At 41.0% G+C, this 6,711-nt stretch overlaps 1 long non-coding RNA gene across 1 annotated transcript; it reads right to left on the reverse strand.

Annotated features, from left to right (window-relative positions):
- Window positions 1-658: 658 nt before the first annotated feature.
- Window positions 659-5,775, reverse strand: LOC127605441 (uncharacterized). Its single transcript, XR_007963598.1, has 2 exons — window positions 5,037-5,775; window positions 659-4,934 (listed from the first exon to the last, which is right to left on the reverse strand). It is a non-coding gene; the product is annotated as an uncharacterized LOC127605441 (long non-coding RNA).
- Window positions 5,776-6,711: the final 936 nt, after the last annotated feature.

Consider the following 6,711-nt stretch of genomic DNA (forward strand, 5'->3'; position numbering starts at 1 on the left):
GATGTATTAACACCTAAACGAGCCAGATCCAAATTAAAGATCAAATTAAACATGGCTGTCAGACTCAGCTGTCAATCTTAGCGACGCTATCCAGAGAATTTCAAACGACACACAAAGTAGATGGAAATAACTTTTTTTAAAAACTGTGCACGAATGCTCAGTGTTGCTGTCCTTGGGCAGGTCATAATGTGTGTTAATACATCACAGCATGATATAGCAACCTCTGAACAAAACGTCAGCAGATCCGACATCAGATCATTCTGATTGGATGCTTTGAAAGTGCTAGATGACCTTTGGTCAGCGCCATGACGTCATGGCTTGCTCAACCATAATCTTAAATCTTAATAACTGGCTTGTGATGATGCTACCTTACCGAACGATGCCGTTGTGCCGTCTACATGATAAAAGATAATAACTCCTCAGGCACACTGCATGGGGAAGCAGGATAAGCGCATATTCATCTTTACTGCTAATGACTTTCTAGTTTCCTATGGGTTATAAAATCAAGATGGAGCCCTTTCCATTGGCAGCAGCGACTTATCTCATGAGCAGAGCGGAAGCGACGGAGGCACGCTTCCCCGGCCACTCAAGATGGACTGTTCGGTGGCATAAATTACACAGACATGGCAGACATTCTGTATGAATTAATTTGCCATGATTTCGAGGTTTCAGTCTGTGCCTTTAATAGTTTGAAAAGGGTTATAGCAGTGTTTCTGAAACTCTTTACAAGTACAGATCCACTTAAACAAATAATACACTATTTGACTCTCCAATTACCAGCATTATGATCAACATTAAAGTGCAGTGGCATAATAGGCCCTAGTGTTCATTAAAAGTGAGAAAGTCTATAGTCCTAAGTGGAACATCGGACTAAAACCAAACTGTATGAAAACCAAATCAGTATTTCCCATAGAAAACCATGTCACTCCAGTTAATCCAAAATATTAAACCAAAAAATACATCTGCCTGATTTACAGTCAGAGAACCCCCAAAATAAAATGGATACCTTGACATTAAACATCACTCTTCTCTTTGATTGAGTGTAATAACATTTAAGTCACTACAAGTCATGTTATATACAGTAGCCTCTTCACACCTTCTAGTGAAAAAAAACTAAATTTATACTGCAGCTCAACAATAAACAGTCATTCTGTCAGTGTATGTGCTCGGCTGCGGAAAAGATTCACTCAAGGAAGTGCTGCATCCAGTAACAGCATTGTCTGGCAATACTGTACTTGAATTGACAAAACATGAAGTGAACAGAAATACACACAGAGAAAGCACCCGGATATCATACGCCTTAGTAGTTGAACAAAAAGTGGGACAATGGCCAATACTTCAATGATGCAATGTGGCACAATGACCCGTTTGAAAGCCTTACAAGAAAACACTCAATAAAGTTGCCGACGACTTGTTGTGAAATTCAAATGTATTGGACCAAAGTTAAATACAACTGAACTGTACTTAGACAGTGATTTTTTTCAGTTATCATGAGAGGGAGCCTGCATACCACCAGTGGTAAGTACCACGCTTTAAGAATCACCAGGCTCAAAAACTGAGAAAACCATCCAGAAACAAAGAGCGCAGTGAGATTTTGTCTCGCCTGGGGAAAGATGTTGAAAAAAACATGAGAGCAAGCAAATCAACCACATTTATATGTAACAGTATTCACGCAAGTGTGCAGATGCTACCTATCAAGGAACAAAATACTCAGCTCATGAAACATTCATAGCTGCTGTGACAGTCATCTGCAGCTGCAACGGCCTTGTGAACACTTGTGGCCTCAGTGCTGTCATCTTGGGTCTGATCAGGGCCAAGAACTCGTGGCGCAGTGCGATGTGATGGTTGGGAGCTTGTGATCCAAATGCTGTTCGTCTCGCTCGTTGGACGCCGGTGAGGTCATTCCTTCTTGAGATTAGGCTCCACTCCTGTTCCTGCTGAACTGAGCCAGTTTTTTGGTAAAACACTGATACCAGTTCAGTAGGCACGGGAGGGCACAGCCCGCACAGTGCTTTGTGTGTTGCCAGTTGTAGGCTTGCTAGAATTTGACAAGATTTGAATAATTCAGTCAAATATAAAAACAATAGAAAACTGCCCTTAAATGTCTGATGATGCACAAGGAAATGTTATATGAATGCTGAGAGACATTGGAGGGCATTTGGTGCATGGGCTGTGCCCATTTGAGAATTTAAAAAGATTTTTTTTTTTGTGTCACAGACAGCAAAACATACAACTTTAAAGCGCTAACGTTTTGGGCCCCATTTTGGTAGACTAGCATGCGCTCGGCATAAAAGTGGGCGTAACTTGCCAGCTCATCTCTAGCCTGGCGTGTCTGGGGCTGTGTTGTGCCTGTATGGGCGTGCCAGCGCACAAAGCAGCCTCACCCTCGACGCACCTGATAATTTGGTGACAGAAAGTGGTCTGCACTTTGCACAAATAATGGGTGCATCTTCATTTTCGTGCAACGGTCTCATTTTGTTTGTGTTTGTGAATTTGGTAGACACGCTATGCCTCACTGGATGTACCTACTGCGCCCCTTGGTGCATCTCGCGATTTGGTGACAAAAACTTCAAAAAAACTCATCGAGGTGCAGTCAGAGAGTTTCAGCGCTGAAGTACGTGGTGGACCTCATGGTGTTTTACTGTATTCATAAATACGACGCCAACATGGGACACTCATTGTGGAAATCAATTTATTGAACGACTGCTAATCATTATCATCAGCATTGGGTGAAATTAATAACCCAGAGTTAGCTTGGCCTAAGTGCAGTAAGTCCCGTTTTCACACTTTTTTTTTTTTTACCTACCGGTATTTGTATTTATCTTATGTCTGTCTAAACAGGTATGACAAAAATGTTGTCATTGTTGTTGCTGTTGCTATTTTTTGGGAAAATTCCAACTCCCCCTTTCATACTACATCTATCATATCAGAATTATAGAAACATCTCATGCTATATAAAAACACATTGCAGTACAGTGAATTTGTAGCACGTTTGCCACACAACAGTCAAAACGTTGCAGTGTTGAATCTAAACTGGGCATCTCTGGGTTCCTCCTACAACCAGTTAACAGATGTAATATCACAGTAGCATTATGAGCAGTAAATATGTATAATAATAATATAAACCACCACGGCACATTAAAGTACTATGGTACAATGGACTGCGCTATGGTAGATTGTAATATTTTAGCCAACATCATGTCCCCGACTGATTTCTTTCTTTGACATTTTGGTTGGATGTCAAAATCTCAGTATTCCTTTCAGTGGGACTTGCGATGTCAGGTTACATGTAATACTGGAAATATCATCAACCATTGATTTTCTACCCCGGCTGGCGGAATGCGGCAACAATGGCTCCACGGATGAAGCAACTGTCTCAGGTTGACCTTTTTGTTGTTTATCACAGCGAGCCAGTGCTATCAGCGTTACCCAACATTCCTCCGACATTACGACACATGTTTTTGTGGTAGACCGGAGCAGATTTTTAAAGCCTTGAGCAGCTGCCGGCAGAGATTCCTTATGGGGGTCAAGTAACCGTATCGATTTTGAGCACAATGAAAGAGAACATAGAAATAAAAGGAGCCATCGCTGAAGGAGTTCTAGCCTTTTGCATGCACTAAATAATTTATTAGCCTGTGGATAAGATGCTAAAACTCATCACCGAGACCGCCGAGCTGCAATGAAGCAATTTATGCTCATAAAGGGAGTGACTGTTCAGAGGACTACATTTTGTGAATACAGTAGAGTGGAGTTGAACCTTAACCCTTTCGTGCATCAATAATGATAACCTGTGACTTGATAACACGATAAGCTGTCCACTGTAGTGACCACTGTCCCTGAAAGGGTGAAATAGTCTGGGGAAAATATGCATTGAACAAAAAAGTTGGAATTCAAAGCACCATCATCTATGACATATCTTTTAAGACTTCAGCACAACAGCATCCTATTCCCTCCTCATAGTGCCTGTTGAACATTTTCGAAGGGCGAGTGGCTTGACTTTATTTTAGTTTATTTTCTGATTTATTTTTACAGTTAACTTCTCTTATGACGCCATTTAAAAATGTGAAAAGGTTATTGAGACATCTAATAACGGTCACACAATGAAAAATGTTCTGTTATAAAGTTCCCTTTAAAGACTCTTGTTTGCCCTTTCATTGTTTTGTGTTTTTCTGTTCTGGAGTGCCAGCCGTCGCGAAATGGTGGAGCTTAACACACTGCAGACTACTCAATGCAACGGAAACGTTTGTCTGACAATGTATGGCTTTAATAAGCACTCTTAACATTGCATTAGGCAGCACGGTGAGCTAGTGGGAAGCAAGTCTGCCTCACAGTTGGGAGGTTCCAATTTTGAAACTTGTTGATCTCTACTGTATGTGCCCGGGTGACCAGTCTGCTTGCTCTAGCTCACGTGCAACAAAAATGAAGACAAAGTGCTGTGGAAAATGGATGGATGGAACATTGAGTTGCCTATTCTTTCCTTATATTTGATTGCCTGATTTGATTCTCAAATAATTAAAACTTGCTGGTTTCCTGTTCACTGGAGACTAGCGTGCGGCAACTTAATACTGGCACAGCTGCCCAGAGACATCAATCTCACATGAACACGAACATGCCCAGACAAGTGCAAGATTCAGTGCCACATTCCTGCAAGTGTGAAAGCACTTGTCTTTTTTTTGTAATCCAATTTCATCCTGATAAGCTTTAAAATGTCCATGATGTGTGATCATTTTTGTCAGATGCATGCACAAATGGTGTGCAGTCACATTTAAATCAAGTACAGTTCCCACTCTGGATCACTTCCTCCCTTTGGTCTCACTCCACCTCCTTCCTCCTCCTCCTGTCTTCATGTCTGAGATCATCAAGTTCTTTCCATTCACCAGAACAAATCCTCTCAGTCGAATCGACTATTTCACCTCAGGCACTGAACTTAGCCACTGTGAACAACACATAGAAGGGATCAATGCTCACCAATTAGCTAAGCTCTGTGCCTTTAGCAAGTGGCTGGGCCTCACACGCATGCATTGGACATTCCTCACCTTCTTTTCACAAGTCCGAATAGTCCCACTCTTTTTGCTTTAACATACATTTGTCGGCGACATTTGGTACATCTAAACAATCAAATGAGATCCAATACAAGAGCTGTATCGAAAGGTCTGGCTGATTGAAAATACCTAGGATGGCGCACGTGATGCCAAACAATCTTAAACAATTGAAACGTTGTCATACTGTTCAACTCCAGACCTGTAGGTGGCAGTAATGCACATTTCAACTCAGGTACAAACAGCCAAACACAATGAGGTTGTTTTTTGTTTTTTTACCACACTGCAGCTCAATTCCAATTTTTTTTGCCCTTATGCAATGTGTATCTAGATTTTTTCATGGAATGTGAACAGTAAAATATCCTAATATTTTTTTTCAAATTCTGCCTTTTTTGGATGTGGATATACTGTAAATCATATATGTATCTGATGCGTCTACATTTTTCACGTTGATAATCCATACACATTTGACATATGCACTACATTTTTGGAAATCTTATCCATGATTCATTTTATTGCAAATTTTTGTAGTCTGTGTTTTGTTGTGCAGCCCGTTTTGAGATCGTTATGTTTTGTCTGTTTATTTTTTGATCTGGACTATCTGCTATCATCTCCAATTTTTAAAATAATATTGATTCATGAGTAAAGAAATGGATTGTGTAGTTTTCGTTCAATTCCGCCAACTAACTAGCTGAGGGTATACATATGAACAATCAGGGCAATTTTGATTATTTCACCCCTTGCAATCAAACTCAGCAAAGGCCAGATTCTCGCAGATCCTTTGAGGATAATCCTGAGTGATGATCATGCAGCGGGGTGAGTTAACAATGATTTTTTTTTCCTACACAAATTCCATGTGCGTAATGAGCAGTGATCAAAACATCAGTTTGTGCTTGAGAGTGATAATAATGGTAAACTTTGGTTGTTGTTTGCAGTGGCCTAGAAAAGCACAAGAGCTATTTTTCTTCTTGCGTTCCTCCGATGAAATATGAATGACCAACGAGCAACATGATAGATGCAAATGCAGGATTTCACCTGTGCCTCTTTTTAGTCACTTGCATTTTTCAACATTTGTCCATTTCTGTGATTAATGTACGAACTCACATGACTGCATTTCTGGGGTTAAAAAAAGGCAGACTTTTTAAAACAGCTCTTGTGTTGGTTAACCCAGTTGTGGCTGGGTTTTTCTTTGGGACACTGTGTGACCTAACCAAATGGGGTGCGCCCACTGAACCATGGGGAAGTGGAAATCCCTGGCAATGTGATTTTATTTGTCTTTTTGCATCAAATCACGGTGCCAGGAACCCTCCCCACCACGGCCAAACATGGCGGTCGATCCTCCTGATCTTCTTGTGCTCCATCCAACAGCTGTGACCTGGAAAACACAGACACAGGAGACACATAGGACTTTGCTTGAAAGTGGATCTGATGATGTCATGTGAGGAAAACAGAGATGGGCAGGAAGTTACACCATGTTGGACCGTGTACAGGAAGCCACCTGCTCAGTGGATGGAAATGTACTTGGGAGCCAAAAGCACTTGGAGAAAATTCAACACAAAATACTCTACAATGCATCCAAGAAGACACCGGAACACCCTAAAGGGAAGGGATGGGCGTAATTTTTGTGCTCAATGGCCAAATTTGATTTTTAGAATGACAGATTGACTGAGTA

Source organism: Hippocampus zosterae, chromosome 8 (assembly GCF_025434085.1).
Source record: "Hippocampus zosterae strain Florida chromosome 8, ASM2543408v3, whole genome shotgun sequence".
Taxonomy (NCBI): domain Eukaryota; kingdom Metazoa; phylum Chordata; class Actinopteri; order Syngnathiformes; family Syngnathidae; genus Hippocampus; species Hippocampus zosterae.